Below are 20,304 nucleotides of genomic sequence, written 5' to 3' on the forward strand. Positions count from 1 at the left end.
CTCTTAGATATATAGAGAACTGAGTCAAATTTATAATAATGCAAATCATTCCTCAATTGATAAATTATAAAAGGATATTAACAATTTTCAGATGAAGAAATCAAATCTAGAGTCATAAGAAAAAAAATGCTCTAAGTCACTATTCATGCAAATTAAAACAACTCTGAGATACCACTTCACACTTTTCAGATTGGCTATGACAAAAAAGGAAAATGACAAATGTTGGAAGAGATGTGGGAAAATTAAGACACTAATGCACTGTTGGTGGAGCTATTAACTTATCCAACCATTCTGGACGAAGTACACCCAAAGGGCTATCAAATCGTGCATACCCTTTGATCCAGCAATACTGCTAGGTCCGTATCAAAATAGATTTTTTAAAAAAGGTAAAGGACCTATACACACAAAAATATTTATAGCAGTTCTTTTTGTAGTGGCATTTGGAGGAATAGAAATTGAGGGGATGCCCATCAAGTGGGAACGGCTGAACAAGTTGTGGTATATGATTGTGCAATAAGAAGTGATGAGCAGGATACTTTCAGAAAAACCTGGACTTACACAAACTGATGCAAAGTGAGGTGAGCAGAAGAAGGAGAACGTTGTATGCGGTAATATTGTGCAATGATCAACTGTGAATAAGTTAGCTATCTCCAGCAATACAAAAATTCAAGACAATTCTGAAGGACCTATGATGAAAAATGCTATCCATTTTCAGAGAAAGAACTGATGGAATCTGAATGCAGATTAGATCATGCTGTCATTTTACTTTCTTTATTTTTCTTGTTTTTTTTGGTCTGTGTTTTCCTTCACAACATGAATAATATGGTAATATATTTTGCAAGACTATACATGTATAACCTATATAAAATTGCTTTCCTTCTCAATGATGGGGGAGGGAAGATGAGAGATAATTTGGAACTCAAAAGTGTAAAAAATGGTTAAAATTATTTTATATGTAATTGGAAATAACATTCGAATTTTTAAAATGAGATAATATATGTAAAGCCCTTTGCAAGCTTTAAATTGGTATATGAATATTAACCATTATTAGCTATTATCTGACCCTACTTCTGAATATGTGAACTAGAAGGTAAGGGAAAAGGGAAAAAAAAAGATTCCATAGATTTCAAAATATTTGTAACAGAACTTTTGATAATAATAATAGTTTTTTATAAGTATGCTGTAAAACTTTCAGAGTTCTTTACAAATATTATCTCAGTTGATCCTCAAAACACCCTTGGAAGATAGGTGCTATTACAACTCCCATTTTACAGATGAAGAAACTGAGATAGACTGAGGTTAAAAGACTTGCTCAGGGTCATGAAGCTATTAAGCACCTGATTCAAGATCTGAACTCAGGTCTTCCTTATTTCAGGTCTAACACTATCCACTGTGTCACCTGGTTGACTCTGATAGCACCATACTAGAAAGAAAGTAGGTGCTCACTGATGGTGAGTTGGCTGAATACACTGTGGCCTTTGACTGCAAAAAATAATGAATGGGAAGAATTCAGAGAAGCCTGGGAAGTCTTCTTCTTGGTCAGTCATGTCTGACTCTTCATGATCTCATGGACTTCGGGGTTTTCTTGGCAAAGGTACTGGAGTTATTTGCACTTCCTTTTCCACTGTGTCCCCATTTTACAGATGAGATATTGAGGCAAATAAGGGTTAAGTGACTTGCCTGGAGTCACACAGCTAGTAAAAGTCTGGGTCTAGATCTGAACTCAGATCTTTTTTATTTCAGGTTCTGTTCTATATCCCCTGTGCCACGTAGCTGTTCCCGGGAAGATGAGGATGATTTAATGCAGAGCAAAGCAAGCAGAAGCAGATGAGCAAGATTGATAGGGATTGTAATAGTGGAAATGAAAAAAAATGCTAAAAGGCATAAGGATATGAACAGGCAATTTTCAGACAAAAAAATCAAAGCTGTCTATAGTTACATGAAAAAATGCTCTAAATGACTATTGATCAGAGAAATGTAAATTAAAAGAGCTTTGAGATACCACCTTACACCTATCAGATTGGCTAATATGACAGAAAAGAAAATGATAAATGTTAGAGGGAAAACTGGGACACTAATACACTGTTGGTGGAGTTGTGAACTGATCCAACCATTCTGGCAAGCAACTTGAAACTAAGCCCAAAGGGCAAAGGAACTGGGCATACCCTTTGATCCAGCAATACTACTACTAGGTCTGTAACCAAAAGAGATAAAAAAGGGGGTGGGGAAGAACTTATTTGTACAAAAATATTTATAGCAGTAGCTCTTTTTGTAGTGGCAAAGAATTGGAAATTGAGGGGATGCCCATCAATTGCGGAATGGCTGAACAAGTTGTGGTATATGATTGCGATGGAATGCTATTGTGCTATAAGAAATGATGAGCAGGATGATTTTAGAAAAACCTGGAAAAACTTATATGAACTTTTCCAGAGTGAAGCGAGCAGAACCATTGTGCACAGAAATAGTAACATTGTACAATGGACAGCTGTGAATGACTTAGCTATTCTCAGCAATATGATGATCCAAGACAATCCCAAAGGACTCTCAATAAAAAATGCTGTCCACCTCCAGAGAAAGAACTGATGGCACCTGAATACAGACCGAAGCATTCTTTCTTTCCTTTTCTTCCTTCCTTCCTTCCTTCCTTCCTTCCTTCCTTCCTTCCTTCCTTCCTTCCTTCCTTCCTTCCTTCCTTCCTTCCTTCCTTCCCACCTTCCTTCCTTCCTTCCTTCCTTCCTTCCTTCCTTCCTACCTTCCTTCCTTCCTTCCTTCCTTCCTTCCTTCCCACCTTCCTTCCTTCCTTCCTTCCTTCCTTCCTTCCTTCCTTCCTTCCTTCCTTTCCTCCTTCCTTCCTTCCTTCCTTCCTTCCTTCCTTCCTTCCTTCCTTCCTTCCTTCCTTTCCTCCTTCCTTCCTTCCTTCCTTCCTTCCTTCCTTCCTTCCTTCCTTCCTTCCTTCCTTCCCTCCTTCCCTCCTTCCCTCCTTCCTTCCTTCCTTCCTTCCTTCCTTTCCTCCTTCCTTCCTTTCCTTCCTTCCTTCTTCCTTGCTCTCCCTCTCTCCCTCTCTCTCTCTGTTTTCATCCACAAAATGACTAGTATGGAAATGTTTTACACAATTGTGTATGTATAACCTATCTCAGATTACTTACTGTCTCAGGAAAGGGTCAGGGAAGGAAAGGGTAGAATTTGGAGCTCAAAACTTAAATAAAATGAATATTTAAAACTGTTTTTACATGTAATTAGGTAAAAATAAAATATTATTCAAAAATAAAAAACAAACAAAAATAAACTGGAAAAAAGGCAGCTGACCTCAGATTTAATGCACTGACCAAACACCAGGTGACAGATAATGAAACATACCAGAGGTGGGGGGCTCAGGGTACAGAATATCGTTTTTATTGTCAGTCATAGTGCTTGTCTTGGCTGAGTTTTGCTTAAATGGGGTTTTCTTTGTTGCAAGAGAGTATGGGGGGGGAGCAGTTAGTACATACAGAAATGTTTGTGACATAAAAAGCAAAAGCCATCAATAAAATAATAAGAAAAAAAGTATAGTTACTAGCAGTAATCATGTGTCTAGAGCTGTGGTACCAAACTCAAATAGAAATGGAGCCACTAAATCGTATATAAAGATCCTGTGGACAGGGCTGCATATTGACTTAGAAACCACATATTAACATTATCTATGTTCTATTGTATTTGTATTTATTTTGTTAGACATTTCCCAATTACATTTTAATCTGGTTTCTGCAGCACGAGTGTAGTGGTCAGTATTTATTTGACACCTGATCTAGAGATGGAAGGGACCATCTAATCTAACCCCTCCCTTTACAGATGAGGAAAGATTGAGACCAAGGGAGGTTAAGTGACTTGCCCAAGGTCACACAGTTAGGAAATGTTAAAGGTAGGATCATACCTTCATTTTGGAAAACGAGCTAGTAGTTCTGGAAGTTTGTGGTATCACATGTTGTCTTTTCTTTGGTGTTCTCATTTGTGTATTTAAACATTTTTTATTTGTTGAGGATAAAGTTTATAACATAAGGGGAATTTTCCCCTGAACTCTCATTGTGTTGGCAGGTTTGGATTCACACCAAGGTGGAGCCAGGTAGGTAGGGAAGAAGGAGGGACATGTGCCTGTGTGACTACCCCAGACTACAATAGTGTTGGGGGCTGCTCCCAAGACCCTAAGCCCACAGCCTAACAAAGCTAGAAATTGTTTCCTTATCACTTTCTCCTTTCATATTCATGGACCGTCAGAGTTAGACCAGCCTTCAGAGACTATCTAATCCTACCCATTTGTTTTACAGATGAGAAAACTAAATGAAATGATTCTGCCCCAGGTCAGACAAGGAATACCAAGGCAGAATGAAATGATTCTGCCCCAGGTCAGACAAGGAATACCAAGGCAGAACCAGGATTGGAACTCTGGTCTTTTCCCTCTAAAGTCAGTGCTCTTTCCTTTATACCCAATTTCTCATGCTGCTGACTGGTATTTCAGGGGGAAAAATAAGAAAAAGCACAACTGGACAAAGAAATCTGATAACTGAGCCAAACAGCATGAAATGGACCTTCAGGTAAACAATGAGTGAGAGGAGAGCCTAGGATTCTATTCCTGGGGGCAGAAACTTCAAGACACCCCCTTTGGAGGTGGGAGATGCAGAGACTCTGGGACACTGTGAGGCTGATGCTGGGAAGGCTGCTTCCCAGGAAGGAGTAGAATAGGACCAGCTGGAGGAGGAATTCATCTGCTACACTATTTGGTAGCATCCTCATTTAGTTATTCTTGCTAACTAGTTTCTATACTGATAAAAACTTGAGAGTACTGTTAGAATGCATATGTAACACATTTTAAGATTATATAGTTTGCAAAATCATTATTTTAAGCATTTGTACCCTTTAAATATCATTGCCCTAGGTCAGAGTTTCAGTTGCCTTGCCCTAGTTATAGCTCTTGCAGGAAGGTAAAGCTAGTCTAGTCACTTTCTCAGGAGGAGAAAAAAAAGCATCCAGTATTCTTTCTACTATACATTACTAAAAATATCCTCCTTCTCTCCCATCCCTGGAGGCTTCTTCCCAGCTTATACTGAACCTTTTCTCTTGACTTTAGGTCCAGTATTCTCTCTACTATGCCATAATACCTCTCTACAGGAATCAGAAAGAAAGCAAAATCTACTATATAATTCAACTAAATTAAACAAACACTTAAGGGCAGCTAGGTGATGTAGTGGATAGAGCATCACCCCTGAAGTCAAGAGGACCTGAGTTTAAATCTAGTCTCAGACACTTGACACTTACTAGCTATGTGACCTTGGGCAAGTCACTTAACCTCGACTGCCTCACCCCCAAAACGAAACACTTATTAAGCACCTACTATATAGTTTGGGCTCCAGAAATGCTGAGACAAAAATGAAACATTCCCTGTCCTCCTGGAGCTTAAATTAGATTATGGCATTTATTCAGCAACTATCGATTAAACACCGAGGTGCAGTGGAGTCAATAGAGTGCTGACCTCAGAGTCAGGAAAACCTGGGTTCAAGTCCCGCCCCAGGTACATACAGGTGGCATGTCTGTCTAACCTATGTGTGTCTCAGGAAACAGCTCACCAGGGCTATAAATTGCAACCACGTTCTCATCTACTTTGGTAGAGGAAACTTCGTTGCTGGCAACAAGATGGTGACCTAGACATCTTCCCCAATCCCTACGACTCCTCAAAACCAGCTGTTACCATGGGCTAGGACACCCGGAATCCAAAGGAAGAGAAACAAAAATAACTCCTAAAATACAAATATGAGTGAAATGTTCAAGCAGCTTATCAGCTTGGAGAGGAATGAGTTCTAACGTGGGGGCGTGGACTTGGACCCAAAGCATATATGATCGACCAATCAGAGGGTAGAAAGGTGGTTTTTACCGCACCCTCCTAGATAGTCTGTCTCCAATATGATCGCACCTATTCTTAGTCCCCAACATTTTCCATTCCTCTGTGGAAGGTCCTAAGTGCCCACCTTCTGCTCCAGCCATAGACCTTTTAGAGCACTTACCATTTTACCAGAACCCAGATGAACCCACCAGAACCTAAAGTGAAAGCTGTGCAGATGCCATGAGGAAAATCATTCCCACCCCCATCCCCCACCATGCAGGTATTTCCAGTCTCTCTCCCCAGATTACCTGTGGTTTCAGCATGACACCCTCTGAGCCCCAGGTGGCCCTAGGTGCCAGCAGCAGGTACCCTTGGCAGGTAGTCTTGGCATGGCAAGCTTCACAGGTCAGAGCTGGGTTCTTCCCACCCCCCACATCTTGGTTTTCAGTGAGGCAGTGAACCTTACAGGAATGGGTGGACCCTAGGGGTTCACATCTACATTGTAGATTTATTAAATTCTTGTTCCTCCTCCCCAACCCCAAACTAACCATTCTTACAAACTTTCCCATTGTTGTCTAGGGCACCACCATCTTCCCAGTCTGTGACCTTGGGGTCATCCTCAGCTGTCATTCTCCTTCACCCCACATATTCAGTCACTTGACAAGTCTGGCTTCTACCCCCATAACACCTCTCCCATCAGTCCCTTCTCTATGAATACACCCTAGTTCAGGCCCCGACTACCTGTCACCTGGATGGTTACAACAGCCTCCTCATTGGTCTCCCTGCCTCAAGCCCATGACTGTTCCACTCATTTTCCCAAAGTGCAGGTCTGACTGTGTTATGCCTCCCTCCTCAATAAACTCTGGTTGCTCCCTGTTATTTCTAGGATCCTGTATTATTTCAACTTGAGCTCATCCATTTCTAATTTCTCTCAGTGTATGTTTGATGATGCCTATAACTAAATGCAGGGGCACCTAGGAGGTGCAATGGGTAGAGTGCCTGGCATAGAATCAAGAAGACTCATCTTCCTGAGTTCAAATCCAGCCACACTTACTAGCCATGTGACCCTGAGCAAGTCACTTCACCCTCTTTGCCTCAGTTTCCTAATCTGTAAAATGAGCTAGAGAAGGAAATGGCAAACCATTCCAGTATCTTTGCCAAGAAAATCCCAAATGGGGTCTCAAAGAAAGGGACACTACTGGACTGAATCTGAACTGACTGAAATAATTATATACAACTTATAAGTTTCTTTACTTATATTTTATATAAGTATGTATGTTTCTATTTATTTGTGAATAAGTAAATACAGATATTTTGGGGTACTCAGAGGTTTTTTACTGCTAGAGAGATGAGTGATCAAAAAGCTCGGTGATGAATTTTAGTAGGCTAAGAAACAACGGCTATGAAAAAGGCACAGAAGCCCTGGAAGACTTCTATGAACTGATACCACCTGAATTAAGCAGAATCAGGAAAACGGTATATACACGGCGACTGCAACAATGTGAACCCCAAATGATAAGTAAACTATTAAATAATAAACAAAATGAAAATAATAAAAATTCACTGTAATGGGCATAACCAATCCAGACCTTGGAGAAAAGATGGAAAAACGAACTTCCTTCTTTTCACTGGAGAGACGGAGAGCTGCGAGTGTGGACTGGGGAACATTTAGTTACCTTCAGCTGATGGCTTGATTGGTTTTGCTGATTTGTTTGTTTGTTTATTTTTAAATGTCTATTAGAAGGAGAGGCTTGCTGGGTAGGAAAAGGGGAGTGTCTTTTGATTAGAGAACAATAAATATGTCCTGATATCTCTGTTCAGTTTTTGGACCCCGAGACTGAGCTGCACAAAGCAGGAAGGGTGAGGTCACCAGAATGGGAACAAGGACACCTGGGTTCCATTTGTGGCTCTTATCATTGACTCATCTCATGGCCTTGGCCTTGAGACTGTGCAGTTTCTCCATCTTGCTCTCTAGGATCACCTGCTTTCTGTTCCCCAGTGCCATGCAGAAAAAGGCTCTGGGATCATAAGATCATAGGTTTAGTGTTGAAAGGGATTTTTGAGGTGATCCAGTTCAACTCACTCATTTGACATATGAGGAAACTGAGGCCCAGAGAAAGGAGTGACTTGCCCATGGTCACACAGAGCTGAGATTCAAACCCTTGACACCAAAGTCACCCTTCTTTCCTCATTGTGCCCTGGTGTCTTCTCAGCTCTGAGGCACAAGCAGATCTGCTCTAAGCTCAGCATTCCACTGAGTGCCTCCCACCCCCACTCCTACTTGATCTGAGGGAGAGGAGAGGGTGGGCAATTTGAAGTGTTTGCAACCATTCTGGGAGGATGAGAAAGCTCTGGCTCCCCTGGTGAGGGCCAGGAGGAGAGTCCAAAGTCCTGCAGTGGCCAGGCATCAGATGACAAGGCCAACTGTGGATTTCTGCCTCTGATGGGACAATGCAGATCCTGCTTGGTGTCATTGGTTGTCTCTTGATGTAGGTGTACATGGTCACCCTCATTAGACTGTAAACCCTGAAGTTCTCTTATGCCTCTTTGTACCCCATTTACCCTGGGTCAACTGGATGACTATATGTAGGGGCAGCTAAGAGGTGCAGTGGGTAGAGTACCTGGTCTGGAATCAAGAAGATTCATCTTCCTTAGTTCAAATCCAGCCCCAGACACTTTCTAGCTGTGTGACCCTGGACAAGTCACTTTACCCTCTTTGCCTCAGTTTCCTCATCTGTAAAATGAGCTAGAGAAGGAAATGGCAAACCACTCCAGTATCTTTGCCAAGAAAACCCCAAATGGGGTCCCAAAGAGTTGGACACTCCTGGACTGAATCTGAGCTGACTGCAATAATTATATATAACTTCCCATCATTGTAGAAAGGAAAAAGATACAGATCCAGAATTAGAGGACCTGGATTCTAGTCTTGATTCTTCCACAAACTAGCAGGGTGGCCTTTGACAAGTCCCCTTTTTTTGGCTACTCAGTTCCTCCTGTATAAAATGAGGGGGCTAAATTAAATGACATTAAAAGTCTCTTCGAATTCTAGCATCTTGTGGTTCTATTCTGTTTCCCATAAGCAAGTAGCACGGGTGGTGTTTAAGGAATTCTTGATTGCATGAGCAATGGGGTGAAAGTCTCCCTCAGAGTAGGGAAGTTGGAATGGTGGGGGCCTCAGCACTGTGGGGGTATGTTAAGTCACAAATAAGGGAGAAGGAAGAATAGGCAATCATGTAGGAGGAAAGATGGCAGAATCACCTAATTCAGACCTGAAAGGTCAGCTATGGAAGGGAGCTCTAATCTTATCCCATTTTTTCTTTACAACCTCCCTGATAAGTGATCTTCTTGCCCTCAGCTGAAAACTTCTGGTGATAGGGAACCCAACAATTGTCAAGATAGCCCATAGCTCAAGTATGTTAGGACATTTGAGGTCCAAATAGGAGAAGTGACTCACACAAGGTTACTTGACCAGTTAGCTAGCAAGAGCTAAGAGCATATATTCCATACAAAGGGACCCAAGAACCTCCAGAGAAGTTTTACATGGAGCCAGAAATCTATCTCTCAGAAACTTGTACCCACTGCCCCTAGCTCTCTGCCCATTAGTTCCTAGCAAAACAAGTTGAATCCTTCTCACGGTAGTCCTTCAAATCACTGAGGATGATCTCACATCTCCTCAAACTCTTCTTGAATCTAAACATCCCCAGGTCCTTCTGGCAAAGCTCATAGGGCATAATCTACAAGCCCCCCACCATCTTGGTCATTCTTCTCTGGACACTCTCCAATGTGCCTCCTAAAATGTGGCTCTCAGAACCCCATAAAATGCTTTGATGTGTTCGTACCAGAGCTGTGGACAACAGAACCACAATTTCTCCAGTCCTACCCCTCTCTTAATGTAGCCTAAGATTATATTAGCTTTCTAGGCTGTCAGAAAACAATGTTTAATTCAAAAGATTCAATTCAACATATATTTACTAGGTAGATAAAATGATCTCTAAGGCCCTGTCCATTTCCAGCATACAATGATTCTATCCTGTCTCCCATACAATTGACTAATTTTGAGCTTATAATCCAATAAAACTCTCAGATCTTTTTAACATGAACAAGCCATGTTTTTCCCATTGTGAATTTGTGAAATTGATTTTTTGAGCCCAGCGGTAGAATTTTACATTTATCCTTATTTAGTACCACCCTTTTAAAAAATTAAGTTAACTTTTTTTAAATGACAGAAATTTAATTTTCTCATTCTCCTACCTCCTACTCCCCAATTTAAAAAAAAAACAACTCTTGCAACAAATACATAGAGTCAAGCAAAACAAATGTCAGAATAGGCAATGTCTTCAAAATGAACATTTCATCTTGGGCCATCATAGGAAGTGGATAGAATGCTTCGTGATTAGTTCTTTGGAATCTTACTGGATTTTCAAGAATTTTGAAGTCTTTCAATGTTGACCTATTCACTAGCATTTGATTAGATATATCTCATAATTTCAACCTGTGGAGATCTCTTTGGACCCAGACTCTATCCATCAGTGTGCTAGTCATCACTCCACATTCTGTGATCCGCAAATTTGACAACATAGGAGGTGGGACCTCCTTTGAGAGAAGTGATAGACTAAAGGCACAGGTTTTGGACATAGGCAGTGCAGTAATATATGTTGTTAGACTATGCATATTTATTGCAAAGGTTTTTTTTTTCTTTCTTTTTCAATAAGGGAGGAGATGAGAGACAAAATAAATTTTTGCCGATTAAAAAAAATGAAATTTAAAAAATTGGAGGCAGGATAGAGAGAGGAAGAAGAGTTGAGAAGGAAGAGAAAGAAACAAGGAAGAGATACGGAAAGAGAAGAATAGGAGAAGAAATAGAGAGATAGTGGGCAAGGAGGCAAGAGAGTGCTTGAAATATGTGAGCAGGAGAGATGAAGTTCAGGATGGGAGACAGTGCCCAGAAGAGACTGGAAAACACACCAGGAGACCGAGTGAGAGGCAGGAACTTGGAAAAGGTTGATGATGCCTCCCACATCTTGACTGGGAGGTGATGGACTGGTAGACTGAGACATTTTCAGGTAAGACCGATGTGTGGGTTTGCTTTACTGAATTAAACTTATTTGTTATAAGGAAGAGCTTTTACTTTTATTAGGGGAGGTTTGAGTTATGGGAGGAACCCTAGTAATAGTGATCCTCCCCACAATGAGGAAAAAAATGCAGAAGAGAGCAAAAGGAGAATCAGAAGGGCAAGGAGGACAGTGTAAGTACTACCACGTTAAAGTTAACATATTCCTTCTTAAAAACCCAAATTGTAAGTAATAGATACTCATAGTTTCATATACAATCTTTGTTTTCTGTTCTTTGTACATAGAAGTGTTTGGGTTTATCAAATTCCTAATGGAAAAAGAAGGTTGGTGAGAGAAGGCCAAAAAGGTAGACCGAATGGCTGACATGGCCACCTGAGCTTATTGGGTAGCTTGGCACCCAAGCCTTTCAGGCCATCCTTCGGCCCTGCCTCTTGGCTCTTTGCCAAATCCCAGCTATGTGAGTCAGTCAATCAGTTAAAGGGTATTTCCAGAGAGCTTTTGTGTGAGGATGTGAGAGAAGGAGAAGACCACCTTACAGTCTTCTGTTTGGGGGCCAGACGCACACTTCCAACCAGAGAAACGAGGATTTCATGGCCGAGAGAGCCTGGGCTGAAAAGATGCCTTTAAAGGCTTCCATTCTATCAGATGGGAATCCTCATTCTCCATCTAGTTTCTTTGTTGACATGCTTTATGCATGATCTCGTCTGGGTTATTTCTATCATGGGACTTCAGTTTTCCTCCTTTTCAGATGAGGAGAAAAGCGTCTGCTTCATAGTAATGTTGCGAACATGGGACAATGTCAGTATGCTCTGAGAGTGAAAGCAGGATCGTAAGATCAGAGAATTGGACATGGAAGAGGACATTAGGTCCAACCGCCTCCTTTTAGAGAAGAAGAAACTGAGGCACACAGGGCACATAGTAAGGGTCTGAGCTGGGATTTGAATCTAGGACTTCCTGAGTGAGGGCTCTTTTGTGCCTGGGTTTTTGACTCACTTGGTGCAAAGTGTTTTCACTAGAAGCTTGGATGTAAATCTCCACATTTGAAAATCATGGGTGGGTCACCCTTTCTCGTTTCCTGTTTTCTTAGGCAGCTAGGTGGCCTAGTAGATAGAGCACTGACCCTGCAGTCAAGAAGATGTGGGTTCAAATCCAGCCTTAGACTCTTCCTAGCTTGGCAAATCAATTAAACCTTTCTTTGCCTCAGTTTCCTCCCCTGTAAAAGGGAGAGAATAATAGTGCCTACTTCATGGAGTTGTGAAGATCAAATGAAATATTTGTAAAGTCTTTAGCACAGGACCTGAGATTAGCAGCCCCAGAAACATAGGAATAGATGGAGGACCTGGACCAAAGCCACCTTCACTCCTAACTTCAAGGGAAATGAATAGGATCACAGGACCATCAATTTAAGACTGGAAGGAACCTTAGAATTTCATTCCCAACTTCTGGCAGCACCAGATCACATTTCAATTGTAACAGTAATTCCTTCCAGCTAAAAAAGTTCTAGAATAATTTCATATCTCATCTGATCCTCACAACAACTCTGTGCAGGTGGTAGAATGGAAGTTATTTCTTCTGTTTTGCAGACGGGGAAAGCTGAGACCTAGAGAGATGAAATTACTTCCACTATTAGTGCTTTAACTCTTGGCAACTGTCTTGCTTCCAGACTGTGTGCTCTTGGGCAATTTCCCTTCCTTGGAGTCTCCATTTCATTGTCTGTAAAATGAAACTTGGGCTAGATAGTCAGTCTCTGAGGTCCTTCTGGATCTTTCTACCTCCTATCACAATGCAAATACCCCTCGAACTTTATTGAGGATGAACACAGACAGCTGCAGTCGAGATATGGTAGCGCAGTGGACAGTAAGTCAGCCTTAGAGGCAGAAAGACCTGGATTAGGTTCTGTCTTTTGAACACACTGGCTGTATGACCCTGGCCAAGTCACTGACCTCAGTGCTCCCCACAATGGTCTAAGACTCTTAAGTTCCAGAACAACGACCTGCACTAATAGGTGGAGTTTCCCCACCTGGAGTTCCCTAAATCAAGGAAATTGCAGGTTTAATTAAAAAAATGACAACAGGGGAAGACAGATCAGGCGTTTAGTGGGTGGAGATGTGAAGAGGGTACCAGCAGAGAATCTAAGGCAGGCATGAGAAGAAGCCAAAGACCAAGGACCAGTCCTTGGTGTCACCCATTGCCTCAGTCCCCAAGAACTGAGTGAGTAGAGCTTTGTATCAGCCATTGACAGTTTCTGTTGTAGATAAAATCCTTCTAGGATCTAAACGCTTCAAGGAGCTGGAAGGGACCTCAGAAATCATCGATCTAGACAAAGCCCTTCACTTTAGGGAGAAGGAGACAGAAGCCCAGAGTAGGTAAGTGATTCACATGGATAGTAAGTGGCAGACCTGGGATTTGAACTAAGGTCCTCAGGCTCCAAATCTTATCATCTTTTGCCTGTCCCACATTTTTGTTGTTGAGGGTAACTAGGTGGCACCATAGTGCCTAGAACACCTGGCTAGGAGCCAGGAAGATTCATCTTCCTGAGTTCAAATCCAGCCTCAGACACTTATTAGCTGTGTGACCCTGGACAAGTCACTTAACCTGTTTGCCTCAGTTTCCTCATCTGTAAAATGAGCTGGAGAAGGAAATGTCAAACTGCTCCAGTATCTCTGCCAAGAAAACCCCAAATGGGGTCACAAAGAGTTGGACACGACTGAAACAATCCCAATCCTATAGTCTTTTTCCTTTCCCACACTATCTTACCTCATTACTGTTCCTCTTCCTCACAGGAGTGTTCAGGGCCCTCCCCTTCCCCTCGCTCTTGGATTAGAAAACACATATGTTTGCACAAAGACTTTAGAAGCTATGTTGATGTTATGGAAAAAATGGAATGAGGAGATCCAAGTTCTAGCCTTGGCACTAACACTAGTTTAGCCTGTATGAGGCTTGTCAGGCATCATGGAACAGTGGGAAGAGTCCTGGGCTAGACTTAGAGGACCTTGATTCTGTTGCTAACTTGCTGAATGATCTTAGGCAAGTGACTTAATGTCTCTGGGCCTCAGTTTCTCCAAGTGTCAAATGAAGACAATACTGCCCACCCTGCTCTTCTGCAAGGGGGTGTATTGAAAGTCTACCAGGACAACGTATGGGAAATCTTGTTCCATAGATCATCAGGCTCATTATTATAGAGGCTGGGCGATGCTGAGCTGACTTGGCTTTTTGGTAGGAGGCGGGCAGATTCTTCTTCTGGGTATGGTATGTACTCTCTCTCTAGCTCTCTTATCTTTGAGGCCAGCTCAGGGAAATGTGTCACCTACCTACTCGGTTCTTATCAGTGCTACCTATCCAGGAAATGTTCTCTTCAAGTTTCAGGGCCCCTACTCCAAGGTCGAGTGGGGAATCTCTGGTGAAAAACAGAGGATTGAGGGATAGTCTAAAGCTGGGTTTAAGCCCTGTCTCTGAAACACACTGGCTGTGTGACCCTGGGCAAGTCACTGACCTTCTCAGTGCTCCCTGCAACTGTCTAAGACTCTGACCAATGACAGTTGTTGGACTTGTGGCTGTCAGCATCCTATGATGTCCCTCTCTGTCACTTCCTCCCTATGTGACGGGTTCTTCTTTCCTTGACTTTGATAGGATAGTTAACATTCACATAAAATCCCAGATCCAGAGGGGGGAAGGACGTTAGAGGCCATCTAGTCCCATCCCTTCATTTTAGAGATCAGGAACTGGAGGCCCAGAGAGGTCAAGTCATTTGCCCAAGGTCATACAGTAGGCAGTGAATGGGAGAGTTAGGATTTGAACTCCTATCCAGTGGCTACAAGTTTGGCACAATTTTCAGTTAGTCACAAGTAATAATCCTTCCCTGTCGTGCCTTCAGCTCAGGGATGCTACCATAATCACAGGTAAAATTGGAGGGGAAAGTGATTTGGAAAAATATAAAATGCTATTTAGGTGTGTTAAAGATGATAATGATTAACCTTGAATTATGGATAAACTGTGTGTGCCTCTGGGTTGAGGATGCAGGAATGAGAAACCGCAGCTTATCGAACTATACATGCGCCAGTTTATGACCCTTGATATCTCCCTCCTCCTGCCATCCTGAGGTCTGGGTCACCTCCACATTGCTTGAGCCAGACACAGTCTCTAGTTCTTCCTTTTCTTCCCTTTGTCAGCTTGAGGAGGTCTGCAAAGCAGCAGCTGAGGCCAGTGTCCCTGAGTGGGGCGCCAAGCTCGTTCTCATTCTGGCTTCAGGCAGTGCACAGAAGATGGCACAAGTGGGCCTCTCGGCTGGTTTTATAAGCCGGCTCAGTACAGAGCTGAGTTAGGATAGAGGTAATAGAATGGTCTAGGTGAGTGATGTTTTAGTGTTCTAGGTTGGGTTTCCTGCATGTCTCTGGGTTCTAATATGTTGTACATGTCCCTGAAGAAGTCCTGTGTTCCAGATCATGCAGGGAGCTAGCTGCCTATAGTTTGAGCACAAAGACCCTTGAAAGGTTTGTTTGCGATGAATCTGGGTCATAAGATTAGCACCCATTTCATCCTTGACACAATCTCCTGCTCTATTCTCTTGGGTATGTCTCTGTCAGAGGTCATGGTCCTTAGCAGTCAGAGGCCATGGGACCCTGGCAGTCAGAGTTGTGGGACCCTGGCAATCAGAAGTCAGGGGATCCTGGCAGTCAGAGGTCAGGGGATCCTGGCAGTCAGAGGTTAAGGGACCCTGGTAGTCAGAGGTCATAGCACCCTGGCAGTCAGAGGTCAGGGGATCTTGGCAGTCAGAGGTCATGGGACCCTGGCAGTCAGAGGTCAGGGGATCCTGGCAGTCAGCAGTCATGGGACCCTGGCAGTTAGGGGTTGTAGTGCCCTTGTGGTCAAAAGGTTAAAAGATCATAGTCTTCAAGCTCTAAGAGACATTAGAGTCCATCTAGTCCAACCTGAACATTTTATACATGAGAAAAATGAAGTCCAGAGTGGTCAAGTGGTTTACCTAATGTCACACAGGCAGTAAAGGGTAGTATAGGTACACATTGCCTCACCCTCATGCTTGCACTCAAATTTGATGAAGAGATTGGACCCCCTCCCCCACCCACACACACCATGCCTCTTCACCCTGGCTTTGAATTTCAGGCTTCTGAATAAACCTCTTAGAAACAAATGACATCACACTCCACAGAATCCTGCCGTGGTTCTAAAGCTGGAAGGAACCTGAGAGGCCACAGAGGCCAACCTCTTTATTTTTGCAGAAACAGCCCTGGAGAAGTCAAGGGGACTTAGGATCACAGGACTCATCCCTAGCCCTGGACACAGATTCACCTTTATCCAATGACTGATCCCTGCCCGTGGCTATAGATTGATCCATTAGTCCTAATACAGACCAGTCTCTATTGCTGGCCACAGAGTGACCCCAACTTCAGTCTGATTGTTAATTCTGACTACTACTGAGCCTTCAGTGAAAATTAATTTACAAGCATTTATTAAGCCCATACCACAGGGAGCTAGATGACACAGAACCTGGAGCCCTAAACTATCCTCAGACACTTTCTAAGTATGTGACCTTAACTTCTGTTTGCCTCAGTCTCCCCAACTATAAAAAGGGTGATAATAGTACTGTAGCTATTCTAATAATAGAAACTATAAAATGTGGGGGGGAATTATAGCACCTACCTCCTAGGGTTGTGGCAAGGATCAAATAAGATAATATTTATAAAGCCCTTTAGCACAGTGTCTGGCACATAGCAGGCACTATATAAATGCTAGCTATTTTTAAAATTAAAAAAATTTCTTTTTAGTTTTCAACATTCACTTTTATAAGATTTTGAGTTCCGAATTATTTTCTCCCTCCTCCCCACGGTGGCAAGCAATCTGATATAGGCTATACATGTACAATCGTATTAAACATATTTTCACATTAGTCATGTTGTAAAAGAAGAATCAGGACAAAAAGGAAAAACCACGAGAAAGAAAAACCAAAAAAAAAAGAAAGAAAGAAAATAGCCTGCTTTGCTGTGCATTCCGACTCCACAGCTCTTTCTCTGGACGTGGATGGCATTTTCCTTCATGGGTCAACTGGAGTTGTCTTAGATCTAAATGCTAGCTATTATTATGAGCTATTGTGTGCCTGGCACCGTGCACAGTGCTGGGGATAAGGAAGGCAAAAATGAAATTATCTTTGCCTCAAGAAGCTCATATTTTACTTGAAATTAACGGCAACAGCAACACGATGAGACGAAGAGCTAGCATGTATATAGTTCTTTAGGTTTTGCAAAGTGCTTTACAAATATCTCATTTCAGCCTCACTACAACCCCAGGAGGTAGGCGCTTTTATTATCCCCAATTTACAAATGAGGAAACAGAAGTTGACAGGGATTAACTGATTTGCTCTGGATCATACTGCTAGTAAGTATCTGAGGATAGATTTGAACTCAGGTCTTTCTCACTCCAAGCCCATGCTCTATCCACTGTGCCTTCCTACTCCCTCCTATGTACACGTATCGGGGTCCACATAAAGTCATGGAGGCTGGAAACGGAATGTTATGGACAGGAAATAAGTGGTGTAGCTTTCTAAACCTAAGTAAGGTCTTCACTAGTGTTAACTCTAGACACAGACTAATCCCTGATGCTGACCATGACCCTAACTCTACTGATTCTTAATACTGTCCATAGACCATACCTAACTCTGGCCACAGGGAGTGATTGAGAGTATGGATGGTTCTATGCCCCCCATCCACACTAAGGAAAAACCTGCTCCAAGCCCACTTGTGGCTACCTAGGAGGCAGGAATGTCCTGTTTCTATCCAAGTGGCTCATTTCTGGCAATGTCAGGATGTCCCAGCTAGATGGATAAGGGCATCAGAACTATAGGACAGGAGAGAAATGGTCCCCCTAAATAGACTTCCACTGAATGGTCTTTTGTATCTACCCTCTACAGGACCCTTCTCTGAGCCCCATTCCTCTGCACATATGGAAGGAAAAAGGGCTTTTGAAGGTCAGCAAACTGGGGTGAGGGAGGAAGGAGAAGCAAGGGAAGGGTTTCAGAGCAGCCAAGGAAGGGCCCCACCCAGACCCATGCACACGTAGCACTACTGACAGCAGCAACTCCTACTTCTTACTCCTATGATCAAGTTGATGCTGGCCATACCCTCTGTCTGTCTCTGTTCTGTGGGACTCTGAAACTAATGAAGGGGCCATGTTACAGACAAGACCCTAGAGCTAGAGTGGAAAGGGAACTTGGAGGGGGGGGGGTCACCCAATCTAATCCCCTTACTGTATTTTTAAATTTTAATTTTTAAAAAATTCTGAACTTAAACACCAAAAAAAGGAGAACATTTCCATATACACAACAGAACACAAAAAGAGGATTCTATGGGAAACCAGGAATCTCCATTTCATAGCACTTGCTTTTAAAAAAAAAAAAGGTACTTTCAAAACTATCCCGCTTATTTAGACTTCCTTCTGAACTTCTGTGCATTTAAGAAAATTTTTCACTGGATCTTTTTTTTTTTCATCACTATTGCCAGTCCCCCTTCCCTCCTCTGATACCCCTTCCCCACAGAGAGCAAGGAAAAAAAGCCAAACCAAACCCTTGTAACCATAAACATGGTCAACAAATCAAACATGCATAGTAGCTGTGTCCAGAAATGTATGTCCCTGCATTTTGTGTTTATCATTTCTGTCAAGAAGTGGGTCCTTCAAGAACACCAACTGCCTCATTTTGCAAATGAGCAAACTAGGGCCCGGGGGTGGGGGGCGGGGAAAGGAGAGATGATTTAAGGTCACTTAACTCAGCTACTCAATCGGAAATGCTGGGAATCCCAGGGTTCCTAAGTCTTAACCCAGACCCAGCCAGGTCGTTCTCTACTGAAAGGTAAGACAAGGGAATTCCTTTGTAGGGCTGGTGGTGGTGGTGGTGGTGGTAAGGAGAACTCAGATTCAGCTTTCCAGGCAATAAGAATGGCCAGGGCTGCTCTATAAACCAACAAGGAATCTTCCATTATCTTCCCTTGTCGCAGGTGAAAAGGACTGGATTTCTTGCGATGAGCTTTTCTCCCCCTTCATTCACCTTTCCCCCACCAGTTTGGCTGGCACCTGGGTGTTGGGCTGCTTGGGTACACCAGAGTCCAGTCTCCCACATCCCTAAAATTCCATCCCCCTAGAGCAAGGAATCTTGTCCTCGCCCTAGCTCAGCCGTGTGGGAGCTGGGGAACTCCGTTCTCCACTGCCAGAGCTCATACCTAGCATTAGTCACTCAGAGACTGAGATTTCTCATGGAAAGGGAAACTTTAAGGGTGAGGGCCTCTCCTGGGTCCCTAGACCAGCCACTGCCCAACCCAGGGAGTCCTTCAACCCCATAAGTCCTTTATGTGGTCCCAATTCTTAGACTTCTCTCTGAGTTTGGCTCTTGAAAATTCAGTTAGCAAATGTAATAATAGGTGAATGTATATGTCTCCCACCCTCACCCCTGCCACATGCATGCACATGAACACAATACGCACGTATACACACATATACATATATGCGCACATACACATATATACATACACACGTATACATACATACATATAAACATACATATGTATATCTTGTGGATAAGGTGCTGGGGGCTCAGATGCTTGGGTTCTTTCTTCTGTGCTTTCTTCCAAGGGCCTGAGCTAATCTTTCCTAGGGGAGCTGAGTCTGAGTGTGCCCCATTAGCACTATAAGAGCCAGGAGTTTCTTTCTCTTGGCTCCCACTGGGGCTGGATGACCACTCCCCCTACCTATTTAACAGATGGCACAACTGAGGCTCACAGGGGAAGCTCCTTCTGCCTGACAGTTCTTGGGCTCAATTATAGACCAGACACAACACAAATTAAGAAGACCAGAGAGGAAGTCACCTGGTGCTGGGCCCACTGCCCCTTCCTTCACTGGCTACTTCCCCCTCCCTGCCACCTTTTCTTCCCTTTCCTAAGCCAAAGGCCTCTCACCTGGTTGCCTTGGGAGCTGTGGGTGGTGTGAGTGGCTGCTGCTTCACTCCCCCCCTCCTGGGGGAGCCCCAGTGGGCAGCTCAGGATGCTCTGTCCCTCCTCCCTGCCCAGGTGGCCCAGGCCACACTCTCCTCCACTCAGGCACCAGAGGGCTCTGTGCTGTTCTGCCTGAAGCTCAGAGCCTTATAGTAATTCCCCACGATCTGTCCCCTGTCTGCCTGTTGCCGGCCTCTTGAAGGTGTCCTTTGACCCTCTCTCTGGTGCCTCCTTCTTTCCTTAGCACGTGGGAGGCAGCCGATCAGCAGTGGAGCAGCCTGTGGGGCAGCCATGCCTGGGAGCAGGAGCTGGGCGCTGCTGCCAATCGCAGTCCTGGGAGCTTCTCGTGCCTGCTTACCTTTCACCTCACCCCCACCCCCTGAGTTTC

At 43.3% G+C, this 20,304-nt stretch overlaps 1 protein-coding gene across 1 annotated transcript in view; it reads right to left on the reverse strand.

Moving 5' to 3' along the window:
* Positions 1 to 19,940, reverse strand: part of MLXIPL (MLX interacting protein like) — a 56,961-nt gene extending 37,021 nt beyond the window's left edge. Inside the window, exon 1 of the mRNA XM_036766078.1 lies at positions 19,881 to 19,940. The gene's annotated coding sequence lies outside the window, so the exon portion shown is untranslated. The remainder of the gene's footprint in view (positions 1 to 19,880) is intronic.
* Positions 19,941 to 20,304: the final 364 nt, after the last annotated feature.

Source organism: Trichosurus vulpecula, chromosome 7 (genome assembly GCF_011100635.1).
Source record: "Trichosurus vulpecula isolate mTriVul1 chromosome 7, mTriVul1.pri, whole genome shotgun sequence".
Classification (NCBI taxonomy): Eukaryota; Metazoa; Chordata; class Mammalia; order Diprotodontia; family Phalangeridae; genus Trichosurus; species Trichosurus vulpecula.